This window comes from Euleptes europaea, chromosome 4 (assembly GCF_029931775.1).
Source record: "Euleptes europaea isolate rEulEur1 chromosome 4, rEulEur1.hap1, whole genome shotgun sequence".
Lineage (NCBI taxonomy): Eukaryota > Metazoa > Chordata > Lepidosauria > Squamata > Sphaerodactylidae > Euleptes > Euleptes europaea.
The window spans coordinates 23,292,492-23,308,023 of record NC_079315.1 but is presented as its reverse complement, the minus strand read 5'-3'; positions in this window follow the sequence as shown (position 1 = coordinate 23,308,023).

Below are 15,532 nucleotides of genomic sequence, written 5' to 3'. Positions count from 1 at the left end.
GGCCACCTCTCCTCTCCCTTTGCTTGGCTGCTACCTCTTAGCCTGCTGTTGGGGGTAGAAGGGCTTGTCCTGCCGCTGTTGAGGGTAGTTGTATGGCTGGTAACTATAGTTTGGCTTATTCTGATAGCTCTGTTGTCTATAGGGGTATCTCTGTTTGTAGGAAGTGGATGGTGTGGCCTGGGAAATGCCAATGGCCTTGGCAGTGATCCGGTCCTTACAGATATTATCAGGGCACTCATCTGTCTTCTACAGATGCTTTGGTATCCCCAGAAAGGATGGAAGAGCACAACCATGAGTGTCTGCGCAACACAACACTGGCAGCTACTGTTCTGCTAGCTGCATCTGCAAAATTGCGGGCTGTGGAAGTCTGGTACTTGCCCAGTTTTGACCCTTCTGCCATGAGGACCTTCCCCACAGGGATCTTATCTTATAAGGAGGAACTCAAAAAGGTGGGCAACCCTATCCCACAAAAACATTTCATAGAGGCCCATTAAGTGCCACAGAATTGGCCACTGTCAGCCCCAGGGTCTCAGCAGAGTATATTTTTCTGCCCATGATATCCAGTTTCCTGTCCTCCTTATTGAAGGGGGCTGAATGATTTGTCTCCTGAGCTTTGGAAGTGAGGACCCTGGTTCCGATAGAGTTTGGGGCGGGATAATATATTGGGCCTCCTTCTGTTTTATTTTATAAAGGTTTTCAATCTTTTTGACCAATGGTACATTGGAGGCAGGCTTGGACTGTATTGGCAATTTGATGGATGCCTTTGACCCAAAGAAACTGCACTGGGCCTGAGTTGGTGGAGAAGAGGACACCCATGACGGGGGTGTCTGGTAATGGGTCCGAGGGGGTAACCTCGAGCCCAAGAGCCTTAGCTAGGCAATTAAGCATTTCAGAGTATAGTTTAGTGTCCTCAGTGGGGGATATTGGAGATGGATCCCTCCCGATGTCGTCTGGGGATGGGATGGAAGTGAATCCAGATTTGGAATACCTCTCCTCCGACTCTGACTGTGAGTCGAGGGTCGCTCCAGGCGCTTCGGCTCCATAGTTTAAGGTAAGTCCTTCTGCCATTGTTGCAGTGGACAGTTGTGAGGGTAGAAGCAACATGGGTCCTCTTGACCACAGTGGTGGTGATCCACTTGGCAGCAGCCCCATGGAGGATGTGGTCCCCATTGGGGATTGCCGTGATCAGCATTGTAATCACACGGGTCTGGGGACAGCTCCTGTCACAAGTCCTTGCATCGAGCCTCGTCGGCGTCTTCGCTGTTGAAACGGACCAGAGGGACTTCCACGACATCCTCCTCCGATGAGAACATTCTCGATGATGAGGGAGTCTTAGGTTTGTCCATGATTGGCATCTCTCAGCCTTAGTGCCAAGGTCAAGACGACGAGGAAGTGTTCCTGGGCTCGAACCTCCAGGTGAGGTGATTGAAGTCGTGACCTGGATTTATGTTCTCCCTGCATAGACGTCGATGGGAGGTTGTAGGTAGGAGACCCTGCTGTCGACATCAGAGGTCGTTCAGTTTGCACGGCCAGAATGGATCCGATGCTAGGAGCTGACTGATAGTTAGGGCTCAGGCAAGTATCCAACCTGCTAGGCGTTGTATGTATACCATCGCCCTGGGTCGCAGGCTCCACTCCTTCAGAAGAAGAACACTTCCAACCCTGAGGGGTTGAAGTCAAAGAGGCCTTCAGAGGCGAGGGTGCCTTTGTCAATGGGGCCAACAACCCACTTTTTGCAGGTTTAGAGCCTGATTTTTCTGAGTGCTTTGAAGAGGAGGAAACCTTCTTGAAAGATTCCACAGGTGGTTCAGAACCTGCTCTCTTTGAACCCGCAGGAACTATCTTCACCTTGTGAGATTGTGGTGGTGGCATCGACATGGTGCACAGGGATTTTATTTTTTTGGGTCCTGATTATACTGGAAACTTCATAGCCTGTTCCCATAACGCAGCTTTCAGCTTCAGATCACGTTCTTAGCAGGCTTTGGGGGTAAACAGGGCACATGCTCAGCAAGTCGAAGGGACAAAAGACAGAGAAGACAATCCTCATGGTTATCAATCTTAGCCATATTAGTCCTGCAACTCTTACATTTTTTGGAGAGTGCCATCCTTTGAAAGTCAAAGAAACACAGCAAAGCTAACCAACATGTCCTCTAACCGTGGCGGCAGACAGAGAACTGAGAGAAGGATGCTCCCCTGCCCCTCCGTTATGTGTCCAAAAGAGTGGGAAGGACTGTTGGCAGAGGGCAGGGGGGAGCAATCCTTGTTGCTGGGCTAATTTTTCAAGAAACTTTCCAATCAGAAGTCCACAACTGGCCTGCGCATGCGCAGTTCCCATGCCACAGAGGCCACAAAAATGAACACTCTTACTAGAATCTACAGTCTAGAGAAAAATGCTTTCTAGTGTACTTTTAGAGAGTGTGTGTATATGTGTGTGTGTGTGTGTGTGTGTGTGAGAGAGAGAGAAAAATCTATGCTCCTTCATTTGTGAGTGGTGGTAAAAGATATTCTTACTAGAATCTACAATCTGGAGAAAAAATGCTTCCTAGTGTACTTTTAGAACTAGTGGTATGAATGAGAGATCTATGGTGCTTCATTTGTGAGTTTCCTCATTTCCATGAGATAGAGTTCAAATGACAGTGTGTGATGCAAAATCCTAGGGATAAACGGCTTCCTCTGGAGAAGGTTGTCTCATATACCCTTCAGAAGCCGGATCTGCTGAAAGGGTTCCCAAAGCAACAGTTGTTCCTTTGTCCAGTAGCAGCTATTTAGCAAGTGGCTCTTGGATACACTGAAGCAACTGACATGTTGACAGGCTGCTAATTAACAAAGTACCACATAGCTTAGTGAAGGGGCTAAAAGATTGAAACACAAATCAGGAAGCCCCCACTACTCAATTTAAATCTTGCTTTGTGGTGACCTCACAAGATCCTCGGGTGACTGTACCACTTCAGACTGGCCACTTTTTCCTGATAGTTTATCTAGGGCTTCTCTGTGCATATAGTGAGCAAATAATTTAAAAAATGCCATTTGAATCTGTTGCTTTAAACTTGGGATAGTTTTGAGGGTGGGATTTTTCTGAGACAGAGCTCTGAAAAATGAGGGCTGACACTGTTGAAATGGTGTGCGAGTGTCGTAATCAAACTTCTCAGCTACACAAAGAAAAATCCTGTGTATAGATTCAGTGTGAGGTTCTAATCCCGCCACTGTGATATCTAGCTTCTGATAGACTTGCGTTCAGATCCTGACTCTGCCATGGAAGCTCCCTGGTTGACATTAGGCTGAGAGAGAGTGACTGGCCCAACATACTTCACAGAGTTGGTGTGAGTCCAAAAGGAGGAGGGAAAACAATGTTGTGAGCTGCTTTGGGTCCCCATTGGGGAGAAAAGTGGTGTATAAATATATCTAGTTTTCCTTCTGTCTGGCTTTTATTAGTTTTGTTGGTAAATAACCTCATACACAGTCTGAAATGGTACAATCTAGATCCAGTTTTACCATCTGAACGAGTAAGAAGCGTTATTGTCAAGCTAAATTATATACCACAGCCATGCTCAGGGTCACAGCCTGGGATTGAGGGACCCAAAAGTATGGAAGGAGACCTGGTCACTTTGTTCTATTCCACTGAACTAATGTGTTTTAATCCACTTTTTATTTTTAAATTCTTTATTCACTTAATTCACCCCATCTTTCTCCCCAGTGGGAACCCAAAGCAGCTTACATCATTCTCCTGTCCTCCATTTTATCTTCACAACAGCCACCCTGTGAGGTAGCTTAGGCTGAGAAAGAATGACTGACCCAAGCTCACCCAGTGAGCTTCCATGGCAAAGTGGGGATTCAAACCTGCATCTCTCAAATCCTAGTCCAGTATTTTAGTCGCTGTCCCACACTAGCTGCCTGAACTTTTGCTGGGTGTCAGAAGTGGTCACCTCAGCTAAGCACGGAGCTAGGGTGTTGAAGTCATGCTGGGCCCCAGAGGTGTGTGGAGTACCTTAAATCGCAGTGTGATTTCACAGACAACATCTTGTCTCACATTTGTAGAAGGATCATAGTTGATAGTAAGGACAAGATTCTGGCTGTATACCGAGGACAACCAAAATTTTGTGGCCCTTTGCTTGTGGAGTGGTGGCTACAGATAGTTGAGGTCTTGTCTTTTACATAACTCTTAAGGGATTAGATAGCATTTTAGGGTCCTGCCGAGAGAGCATCTCTCCATCTTGGCATTCACATAAATTGCTCTGTGGCTTTCATTTACAAACAATTGACACCAGTGTTGTATGAGAACAATGGGTGCTACTGGGCGCTGGTCTCCTTTTCGGGTAAGCTATCCTGTCGGCTTCCTAAACAGCTCATTTTTCAACAAAGCACATTGTAGAATATAGCTCCTGTCCCAAGTAGAACTGGGTGCACTTTTGTCCTTCAACATTTGTGAAATGGTATTTTTAAAAAAGTTCTGTTATAGAATTTGTATTCAGCTTTAGTGCGATAGGAGTTAATGGCATATTATTTGTGTCTGTGGAAGGAATGAGTATACGTATATAACCTGTAGCTGTTGTGCATTATCCTCAGTAGTGCTCAAAGGAAATAGAAGGGTAACTGTGGCCAGGTCTGCCTGCAGATTTTTGGTAAGATCTTTGGGCAGACGGTGTTTGAGGGGTTCCTATTGTGGGTTCTTTCTCCCCTGCCCTCCACTTTCAGAGGGAGTGGAATCTGACACTCCCGTATCCCTTTAAGCTCTACTGGTGCCTGTGGGTCTAAAAGGAGTGGGAAAGAATCGGGGTAGAACCTTTTTTATTGCATCTCCTACTGGGAAAGGAGGAATTGCTTCTGAGGCCCTCACAGTGTCATGGAGTAGGGCATTACATTGGCCTGAGGTTTGTTTATTCATTTATCCCCCATCTTTCTCCTCAATGGGAACCCTAAAGTAGCTTACATTATTTCTTCATTTTATGCTCACAACAACCCTGTGAGGTAGGGTCCTGCCGAGAGAGCATCTCTCCATCTTGGCATTCACATAAGTTGCTCTGTGGCTTCCATTTACAAACAATTGACACCAGTGTTGTATGAGAACGATGGGTGCTACTGGATGCTGGCCAGTATGTAATGGCCTGAGGTCACCCAGCAAAGGATTCAAACCTGGCTCTGCCAGTTCCTAGTCAGACACTCTAACCTCTATATTATGAGGTGGGAGATGATGGGGGAAAGTTTGATTTCGGCACTGTTTGGATGCTGCAAAATATAGGACATCTTCAGGTATTTGGTCCATGATCTGTCAAGCATATTTTTTCCTGCAACATGATGACAAGACCTTAGTACAACACAGCGCTGGACTCCCCTTCCTTCTCACATGCCTCATATTCTTCCGTTTTTTCTATCAAACGAGAGAAACAAATGAATATTTGAAAATGGGCCACTAATACTCAAAACACAAGCCAGTGTGAAAATTGAGCGCCCTTATAGCATGGGCAGAGAACTTGGAGGTAGGAAGGGAAGCGTGCCCTCGTGCTGGAGTTTTGCAGAAGACCCAGAAGTGACTTTCAGCTGCCACTGCTTGCTGCCGAAGCCCAGCTGTAAGGGAAAGTGTGGTTTCCCCTACTACTGGCTTCTTCGCTGCTGTTGGCATCTCCATCAAGAGCCTACTGGAAAGAGAGAAACTACACACCCCTTGGCTATAGATGTCATAAAAATTGAACATTGAAAATGCATTTCAGTCTGGTGTAGATATGCTTGTAGGCTGTTTTGGCAGCCACCTCTTCCCAAAACACACCACTGTCCCAAAACTCAGAGCAGCAGTTAAAACAAGCCTGATTTAAAAAAAGACTTAAGAAATGACCTCATGTGAGGAGAGACCAAAATGGAAAACTGTTTCCATGCAGCATGAATGCAGTCAAAATACTGGTAATGGAGTGAAGGGCTCACGTTTTTTGTTTGTTTTTACAGGTGGCCATGGAGGCAGTGTGCTCTCACACATTACCAACGAATTCCCTGAATACGGGACCATGGAAGCAGGTGCCAAAGCTTTGGAAAAGTCATCTGTGATTCATGGAGAGGTTCTAGTGTGTACTCAAGGTGGCCAGCCAAGTGATCAGCTGTCGCAGGGGCCTCTTGAGAATGGTAAATCTGGAGGAGATACGGCATCGTTTTTTCAGGGTTTACATACTCTCCCAGTTGAAGAAGAAACTGTGCAGTTGGTTGACAGACTAGGAGGTGTTCTGACATTTTCTCAGGACTCAGAATATGAAGAGCCACGGGGCAGAGAGAATAATGCATCTGGTTCAGAGATGCAGATGGAAAAAGAGAGGCGTGTTGGCGGAGCAGTTGAGGAGGCGGCCGGAGAGAACATTCTTGCAGGCCAAGAAAAACCCTCAGAAATGCCTGTTCTGTCTCAGGTGACAGTTGAGAGAAAATTGTCCTGCGTCACAGAAGAGGTTTCGACCATGGCCTTAACAGTGGAAATACAGCCTGAGGCCTCCCAAGCCACTGAGGGGGCCTGCACTGCGGAGGCCCACAAAGGGTGTGAAACACATGGCCTTAGACCACCAGAAGACCCAGAGGACAGATTTACGCATACTGCTGGTGTTGTTGGTGGTACCTGGACAGACTTTGAGCGGGAATTCTCTATGCATGACAAAATGGACAAGACCCCTGAGAGGAGGCTATCGAAAGAGACAGCTGTTAACAAACACGTGGAATTCCAAGGGGTGGAAGTCCTTTGGATAGAAAAAGCCGAGGAAGAGAGGAACGCAGGAGACTGTGAGGTCAATATCCTAGAAAGGAGACGTTTCTCCAGTACATCAAGCGATGGCACTTCATCCACAGCCTCATCCTCATTCGTTCATTGGCACAAGAGCTCTTGCAGTGTGCTAGGCAAGGACAGGTAAAAAGATTCTGGTGTGGGAGGGAACCCATAGCCGGCTTCAGCTTTTGGAAGATTTGGGGGCAGTTTGGCTTATTTGACTTGCCACTGCAGTGGGAAGGCAGAGAAGACAGCTATTTATTTTTAGAACTAACTTGTTTCCCTCACAAGATATTCAGAACCTGGCATTAAAAAATGGTAAAAATCACAAAGCAGAATATCACCCAATAGAAGACAAAATTCATGTAATAAAACTCCCTCCTCCCATACCAAGTACACACCAGCAACACATTTAAATGTGAACCATGCAGAAAATGTAAGCTGCTTTGAAGACTATGGGTCAAAAGTTTGACAGTATAAATATGTTCTGTCAAGCTCCCTAAAGGAGAATGGATACAGCTTGTCAAACCCTTCTGGCCTTTGATGCCACAGCTGAAAAGGCTGAGTTTCCGGTATGTTCCAAACACACTTTCAATGGGCAACAACCTTCAACCTTTCCATGTTATGCAGTCCTTGAGTCATGCCTGGGTTGTCCATGAGGAATGTAGATTGGATGTTGTTGTAAAAGTTCCCCGCTGGGAACTGAACTCTGAGGTGGACTTTGGCTCACAGGGAGGTCATTTTATGCTTATGGGCTTACACATGCAGCTTCCAATGGGGCAAATAGTGCCCTCCGGGGCAGTTTAGGAATAGGAAAGCAAAATTGAAGGGGAAGGCTTAAACAGGGGGTCTCCATGTACTGTGGTCCCGATCTGTACTGGGGCCCAAGTATCTTGGACTTATGTTACCAGTTGGGTTCTCTCAAAACAGTGTCTGGCTGAGAATATGTGTGGCTAACCTGGAGATGACTGGTCTATCAAGGTTAATATTGTCTACTCAGACTGGCAGTGGCTCTCCGAGGTCTCAAGTGGAGGTCTTTCGTATCACCTACTACATGATCCTTTCTAACTGGAGATCCCAGGGATTGAACTTGGGATCTTCTGCATGCCAAGCAGATGCCATGGCCCCTCCCCTAAAGAACTGTTTATTTCCTCACACATTGTATTATCCAAAGCCCTGGTATTTAAGCATGGTGTGTTAAAAAAAAAAAAGGCAGAGATTGTACTAGAAGGGCTTGTGCCTTAAAAAAGCAAAAACAACTTACCGGCCTCCACAGAGGTGTTTTGAAATTCAGTGGGGTTAAAACTGCCTCTTACTCCCCTCCCCCCATTTCTCTGTCAAGCAGTAGCAAAGCTCTACCACCACACAATGCATTCTAGTGCAAGGCCAGTCAAAGGCTACTTTTTGAAATGCTAAATGCATCCAGGCATTGCTGCTTTGATTAATCAGGTTATTCCAAAGCTGGGCAGAATGTTCAGCTGGGCTTCCTGACTGCAGGCAAAAATGCAAATGGAAACAAGAATCTTTAAAACCTCTTCCTCCCCCTTGGTTAGGCAGCTAGCAGATGGGTGGGGTGGGGAAACTGCCAACATGGGGGGGTTAGAGAGCAATCCTAAGCAGGTTTATTCAGGGTCCTACTCAGGTCTATTCAGTGGGGCTTATTCCTACAAAAGGATTGCAGTATTAGAGAATCAGAATGGTGTGTCTTGCATTGCTAGACAACGACCAGGTAAAAGACTTGTGGAGAAATGAGTTGGGCACAGTTCAGTATCTGTGTGCCGAGAGATTTCTGAGTTTGGTAGAGAAATTGTGATTCTCATTTAGGATTTCATGTGGTTTGGTGGACTTGGTTTTGTCTGGATTCTGGGCGTGCCCATCCAGTGTGGCGTGGGCCATTGGATGACCTAAATTCCAAGCTTTCATTTTTTAAAAAGAGAGTAATTCTCTTGTCCCTTTGGATCCAGAGATATGAGGCAAAAATGCACAGGCAGTATTTCTGTCCAACTGTTGAGTGAGAAATAAGCCTACTCCCAGCTTCCATTTTTCTGGCCAATGAGGGAAATCGCAGCTTCTGACATGCTTGCTATATCTCTCTGTGACTGATGTTGCCCTGTATCATGATTCCTCTTTGTGGGTACTGAGAGAGATTGATTGCCAGAATGTTTGATTGGAGTTTTTAAATTTTCTTCTTCTTAGTCCCCTTTACTTATTTTACCTAAGAAATGATACACCAGAGGCTTATTTCAAGTTAACAAACAAGAAACAGAGATTTATTAAACCCTGTACAAGGGATGGTTTTGGAGGGAAAACGGTAGTCAGGAAGAGCATAGAACCAGAGCTACTTTTATAAGTTTCACTCCAGAGAAGATCTTAGATGGTTCAGAATTACAGTTCTTACATTCAGTTCACGAATTCCTTTCAGTTCCCCAAACTTCTTATAGATGTTTCTATTCAGACTCTGCTGCCTCGCTAACAGGGAAGGTAGAGACCATACAATCTCTTTTCCCCAGAGAAACACAGAAGTATGGAGATTTCTCCTCAGATCACTCTTCCAGTTCTCACTAAAGATATACCCCTCTTTTGTGGCAGTAATCCCTTAACATCACCCTGTATTTGGAATATCTCCTTCCCAGAGCCTGTTCCCTCTTACAGACCTGAGAAAGGGTTCCTTTCCTCCCAATCCCTGCCTGTCACTCCACAGGATTTGTTTTACACCAGCTTAGGCAAAACGGAGCCCTCAGATTCCCAGAGTCAAACACAGCTACTGAACACACAGGTTACCAGAATCAGAACACAATTCCTTTCTTCAGAACAGAGAGAGTTCATTAGCTCTGCCCACTCCCTTTCTCTTTCCCCCAAGGATTAATTCATGTCCTGTGAAGAGTCAGATTTAAAAAACTGAGATGCTTGAGCCCAAAGAGCCTACCCCACTCTGTCATGGGAGCATGCTGGGTGACCTTGGGCCAGCCACTCTCTTGCTCTCTCAACCTAACCTGTAGTTTGCAAGGTTGTTTTTTTTCCAGCCAGCTCTGAAAAATCATGCTGTTTTCTGCTGTGCTCTTGAGCCCCGTGAAGCAGAGGGGTAAGCTCCAGCACTGCAGTCAAAGCTCTGCTCACAACCTCAATTCGATCTCGACAGAAATCGAATTCAGGTAGCTGGCTTGCTGGGGGTAAAGTGTAGACGACTGGGGGAGGCAATGGTCAACATAGTCTGCCTACTGGGACATCACCCCATGGGTTAGTAATGACCCGGTGCTTGCACAGGGGACTACCTTTGCTTTTTTACTTTCTTTCTTAGCAGACTGCCCCCCCACAAACTGAATACTGTAGTTCACCCTTCCTCACAGCTCTTTGCTCATCTGCTGCTCCTTCACCACTGCCCCATGGTGATTGCTACAGGCTGCAGTTTGTGGCCTACTAGGCCAAGACTCAGTAAGGCAGCCAAACAGGCTCAGTAGGGCTTGTTTTTTGCTGTCCGCTTGAGAAGGCAAAAACAGAGTTCTCTGCCATCTGAGAAGTATAGGGTTGTCAATTCCAGGCTGGGAAATTCCTGGAGATTTGAGGGTAATTCTTAGGGAGGGCAAAGTTTGGGGAGGTGTATACCTCAGTGGGGTATACCGTAGAGTTCGCTTCCAAAGCAGCTATTCCCCCCCCCCCCCGGGAACTGATTTTGTGGTCTGGAGATCAGCTGTAATTCCAGATCTGCAGGCCCCATCTGGATGTTGGCATGCCTAGCCAAATTACTGTATAGGGGCTGCTCTGTGCTGTTTAGCTTTGTGGATGATATTTTTTTAAATATAAAGACTGATGTTTTCCGGAGTTCCAAGTGGTTTGGCAATGTTTTCAAAATAAGTTAAATTGCAATAAAGCACCCAAACAGCTACATAGCTGGCATATTCATTTACCAACTATCTGGCAAACTTAAAAGAAGAAATCTTACAAGCCTTTTCGGAAGTCAGAAGTGTCTTTCCTAAACCTGTTGTTATGGGGGAGGATTGCAGGCCTGTGCTAGCTAAACTACCCGCTTGTGCATGGAAGTCCCACAGATTGGGTTGCTGCAGAGCTCCTTGTCTCCCTCAGCCCTGGTGTGTGTCTGGGTTTAGTGATGTGGAAGAAATCTCTGTCGCGCTCTTGTCAGGGTTTCAGGGTAGGTTTGCGTAGTTAGGTCTTAGGTACTTGTTCCCAAGTAAAAAAGAGCTCTTTCCTAATTTTCTGAGGCTTTTCCGCCAGCATTCACATGGGGAGGGGGATCTCCTCTTCCCAGCACTTCAGGGTAGCAGCTCCCTTCATGGACTTGACTTTAAGACTGGCTGTAGTCAGGCTGCTGGGGTTTAGCTATCTCCACAGGTATTCTGCCCTCCCTGGTCTACAGCTTTCTCAGCCCTTTGGCTCCTTCCACCTCCTGAGGGATTTCTCTGCCACAGGTATCAAGCTTCCAGCTCTGTCCGTCTTTGGAAGTATTCCAGAATTCTTCCTCTGTGTCTACTGAGTCTTTATTCTGGGTCTTTAGCTGGCTGAGCCAGTTCTATTTATACATTGAAGTGGGGTGGGGTATTGAAAAGTATAACTTTTGATTGGCTCTTATTGCAGTTTCCTAAAAGGGCCAATAGGATTGCTACGTTGTCCCTGCTATCTGATTGGTTCTTCTGTAACCAGGCTGAGGGACCAGTGCAACAGCTCTATTTTCCCTCCTTCTTCTCTAATAGGTTAACTTTACAAACCTTTAATTTGCACGATTATTCAAGCTTTCTAACACTCATACAGACCTTAAATTCATTCTAATACACATACGTTTCTATGTACAATTATAAATATACATATATTTACATGAGTTTTTTTATTTCCTCACACACTCTTAGTGTACATGCACGCTAAGCGGTTCTCCTCTGTCTAATTCCCTTTTTAAACAGCCCAAATGAGTGACTCTTGGTTCAGAGTTGAAATGATTTTGTGGTTCTGGTCGGCACACCTCTTAGTTTCCTCTTAGTGTGACATGCATAACAAGCCAGCCTTTCCTTTAATTGCAGTTTTTCATTAAGTTTCTTTGTATGTGGCATGTGAGCACTTAATGACTTGGGCATTCTGCAGGCATGAGTAATATGCTTTACAATCTATTATAAACACAACAGTCAGAATATCGACTATAATGAGCCATATCTTAACTGCTTTAATAACTTACCTCCCAGATGCTGTGACAACTCCTTTATCATTGAATATGAAGTTGAAAAAGACCAATCAGGGCCAGCTTGCTAGATTATATAGAATTATCGTAAAATGAATGTCTTTTGATTTTGGTGAATTTATTTGTGGAAGGGCAGTATCTGGTGTTCAAAAAGAGATCACATGGCTCAATAATGACCTGGTGCAGACCGAATGCTCCAACTCTGTTTAAGAGTTTGGGGGGAAAGATCATGATCTCCCTTGGCTATATTACCTCCTAAAAGTCTCCTCACCTACGGGGAAAGGGCATTGGCAAAGGGCCTGATTGTTAATGATACTACCAAAACTTGCATTCCTTGGACTTGGAAGCCAGAGCTTCAGCAGTGAACGATGATGCTCGCTTTCAACTTTGGGATGAACGTTGGGTTGCCAAGCTCCAGGTAGTAGCTGGCGACCTCCTGCTATTATAACTGATCTCCAGCTGATAGAGATCAGTTCACCTGGAGAAAATGGCCGCTTTGGCAATTGGACTCTATGTTATTGTAGTCCCTCCCCAAACCCTGCCCTCCTCAGGGCCCGCCCCAAAAATCTCCAGGTATTTCCCCACCTGGAGCTGGCAACCGTAGATGAACGTTAAAGCTTTGAGCTCTTCTTCCTTCTCTTCCTGCTTTTTCCCTGTTCATCTTTAGTCAGTGTGGTGCTGGGGTCTGCTGTCTGATGACCAGCCAGCCAATAAATGGGAGGTGGGTGGTCTTTCTGTCTTTCCCAGCTTTCTTCTCCTTTCTCAATGTTTAGGCAGCTTCCAAGGCATATTCAGAGCATTTGGGGAAATGTAGCCCTTGGGAGGCATTCGATGAGGACTATCTTCACAGGGTGCCTCAAGTGCTGCTTGAAACAACTTTTGGGGAGGGAGAGACAGACTTTATGTTTCCACAGCAGCCGGCTGCCCCATTATATGGTAACTGGGAAGAGAGGAGAGAAAACAAAGGTCAGTGGAAGTCATTTTGCACTTGGTATTAGACAGGGGAAATAGCCACTCTATTGGCCTCTTTCCCAAGCCCCATTTCAACTAAAGCCCCCCTGGGGGGGGGAGTCTCAATTGTAATGTTGACAATGGCCCATAATGGCCAAAATGGCCCATAATGCAAGGAAGAAAACATATTCATACCATCAAACCCATTTGGTTAACCAATGAATTGTTTATGGTTTTCATTGAACAGCCTATTGTTCATCTCTGCAGATGTTACTGGAGCAGCACGGGGAGCGGACCAGAGGGGAGCTGCTGCCTTGCCACTCTAATAACTTATCAAGTATATCCAAGCCCTTAGAACATCTAAAATTTAACTGTGAATGAGGGGAGAACAGGAAGAATGCAGTTGTCGAGTTTCTTCTGGGTGCGTTTACCCATTTCATTTTGATCAAGGTATGGGTGAACATCCTAAGAATAGATGTAGAGCCCTGCTGAATTCAACCAGTGGTCCATTTAGTCCAGTATCCAGTCTCGTGTGGTGGCCAAGCAGTTACTCTGGAGGGCCAACAGCAGGACATAGAGGCTGAGGCCTTCCCCTGATGTTGCCTCTTGGCACTGGGATTCAGAGCTTTACTTCCTGGGGTGGGCACACTCATCCTGTTATTACCAATGTTCACAGGTTGTTTTTTGGTTTTGTTTTGGTGTGCTTTTAAAACCTTGCAAAACCTCTTGATGCTATGGGTAGAGGAAAAGAGTGTGGGAAAAGGAACCTTTATCGTATCGCCTTCAACTCCCTGAAAAAACTATTTCTCTCATTCCCTAATCTCTCCCTGCATTTCGTACATTGGCTGTGATGTTGGGAGAGAGGACCCAGAAGCTTCTGAAATCTCTGAAGGCTAATCTAGGACAGAAAGGCACACAGTGTGTCTTTTCACTGAACACAATGAGCTGATGTTGTTTCTTCATACACATCATAACATCCATACCACTTTTGTTTCTGCTCTGTTCTGGGGGGCGCGGAGGGGAGGACAAGGGTGTCTCTTCTCCGTCGCAACAAACAAAATTGCAGCCCAGCCGTGTAAACACTGCTAGACCTGGTGGATCGAAAGGGAAGCCCGTTCTTGTGCATGCATGTGAACCACTCTGCAAACCCACATGCAAGCCTTAAAACAAAAACTGAAGCGGCTTTCTCTGGTTTTTATTCCTAGGGTAATGGAGGAGGAGGAAGGCGTCTGTGGAAAAATGGAAGATGTCCTTGGGCAACAGCACGACGAAGCCTCAACAGATGTGTACAGCTCGCAGTTTGAAAGCGTTGTAGACAATGCCTCTTTATATTATAGCTTCGAGTCGCTGGAGACTGTGTATTTGGAGCCTGATAACTCCTTCGGCTTCGAAACACCAATTAGTCCGACGATCCTGCAATGCCTAAAGTCGGATGCTCCGCTTTTAGAATGGTATCCAGACGAGGAAGGCGAGGGGGACCACTGTGATGGGATCTCCAACGGCCCAGGAGATATGAAGGAGTCAGACATCAAGGAGGCCTGTCCCTTAAAAAGGTACGTGTTTTTCCCCCTGCCCCATGAGTTCATATATTTGTGCTGATGGAACTTTTAAATATCCTCACTTAACCAGTGTGCTTGGCTTTCCAGTAAAACAACTGAGTTGGGGGAATGTGGCAAAACACCGCAAGTGATTTTTCCTAGGTCCTCGCAATGATTATGGGCTGGTGGGGGGTTAGGATGGTCTCTAGGAACTGCAAGTGACACTATGCTGTGCTCCCCTAAATACCACGTGTGCCCCATGTGTTAGAGCAAAGGTGTCAAACGTATGGCCTGTGGGCTGAGTCTGGCCCACCAAGGACACTTGTGCGGTATGTGAGGCAGCCCCTGTCAAGTAGGTGGCAAGCTAAAGTCAGCAGCAGCCAGGGACTGGCAAAGCGAGGCACACTTGCCTGGGATGAAAGAGAGCTCTCCGGTTGTTGCATCTTAAACAAGCATGCCAGTCCCGCATTAGAGGCTGGGCCAGGCAGTGACAGAGGCAAGTTTTGCTAACTCTATGAGGTTTTCTCCAAGCACTTGTTTCCCCCCATAGCGCTGAATGGCAGCAAAATCGATGTCTGGTCCAGGTGACCTCCCTTTGTTTCCTCCAACTTAACACAAGGAGCCACTGAAAATTTATGCTCTAACTCAGACTTATGATCCTCTACCGTAGCCTGAAAAACATAGTTTCAGGAACTATGGTCTGTTCAAAGCTGTGCTGAGGTCCTCAGTGTCTGAACCTGGGAACTGAGTTGTGCATATTCAGTTACTGCTTGCCTGCTGCTTTCTCAGACACACTCGGGAGACAGTCTGGTTCCTGCAGAGGTCATAGTTGCACTGTCAGCATGGATATCGATGTTTTCCTAGTGGAACTCTTTGCAGAGGTAGAAGAAATTGCTAGCTCTGCAGTAGCATGACATCTATAGAAGATGGTCCTTGGTGTGAAATAGCATTGCATTGCATTATTTTTGTGACAGTGTGACAATTCCCAGCAAGCCTGGACCTATAGGTGGAGCAGGCTGAAAGCCATGTCTCAGGCAATGGATTAGGTTGGAACTTTAAATTGGGAAGTTTGTGGATGCTTTATCCAGAATATACCACCTCTGGGATGCAAACTCTCAGAACCAAGTGGTA